Raw genomic sequence first — 1,314 nt, 5'->3', positions numbered from 1 at the left:
GTCCCCCATGCCGGGGTGGCCCTGGGGACGCTGGGGACACCAGGGGACAGCCCTGCTTCCTTTTGCCCCAAAGTGGGGAGTTTTTGCACCCCCCATCACCATGAGCTTGGACCCCCTCCTGTGCTGTTCCCACTGCCCAGGACTGGTTGAGGCAGCGATTTGGGAATCCCCTGGGGACCCCCCCACCTCTGCCTGGGAGAGACAGAGGACAAAGTGTGTGTTTCTTGGGAACCACGGCCACTCTCCTGGAGTCATGGAGGAAATCCTTGGTTTCAGCCCCAAAGCAGCACCGCTGGAGCCCCCCAAATCCTGCACACTCTCCAACCTCCCCAAAAATCCAGGGGGGCAGGAAGCGTTGCTGACACCCAGCTCGTCACCACCATTCCAGGGCATGCCTGCACCTTGCTGGTGACATCAGGATGTGCTGGAACAGCCCTGGGACCACCAAGCCTGGCAGTGGGATGGGCTCTGACATCTCCAGGGGATGGGATCTCCCAAGGATGGCACCTTCCAGGGACTGCATCTCCCACAGATGACATCTGCCTCCTCTTCGGGGCCAACCCGGGCACCAGCACTGCCCACCCTGGGGGAGGTTTGGGAGGTGGAAGGAGCTCTAAAAAAGGGCAAAAAAAAAAAAAAGAAAAAAGCAGAAAGCCAACGACCCTCTGTCTAGCCGGGACAGCCATGTCCCCAGTGCCTGTGTCACCTGTCCCTGGTGTCTGTGTCACCCTGTCACTGTGGGAGCACATCAGTGGGGAGCGGGGCTGGAGTCACCTGGGGGCTGCTTTGTCCCTTCCCCTGTCCCCCATGGAGGCTGAGTGCATGGGGAGGGGGGTTTGGTTTAACCCCAGCCCACCCCAAAAGGGCTCCTGTTGCACCCCAGCCCCAGCACTGCCCCCAGGAAAGGGAACTTGGCCTCTGCCTTCTCTATTTTGTCTGGGGTTTTATTATTTTCCTTTCAGTGAGTCCAAGAACACCCCTGCTCCACACCCCCTGCACCTCCCACAACTCCTGCACCCCAGGACCAACCACATGGGCATGGAGCATCCACCTGCATCCCACCAGCTCCTTCCTCTGCCTCACCTCATCCTTTTCTTTTTGTATTTATATTTATGTTTCATTTTCCTTCTCTTTTGTTTCTCCTTGTCTTTTGATTTTGTTGTTTCTCTATCCCTTTCCTTTCCTTTCCTTTCCTTTCCTTTCCTTTCCTTTCCTTTCCTTTCCTTTCCTTTCCTTTCCTTTCCTTTCCTTTCCTTTCCTTTCCTTTCCTTTCCTTTCCTTTCTCTTCTCTTCTTTTTCTTTCTCTTTTCTTTT

The sequence above is a fragment of the Geospiza fortis genome, unplaced genomic scaffold (assembly GCF_000277835.1).
Source record: "Geospiza fortis unplaced genomic scaffold, GeoFor_1.0 scaffold450, whole genome shotgun sequence".
NCBI lineage: Eukaryota > Metazoa > Chordata > Aves > Passeriformes > Thraupidae > Geospiza > Geospiza fortis.
Note: the sequence above shows the minus strand (reverse complement) of the source record.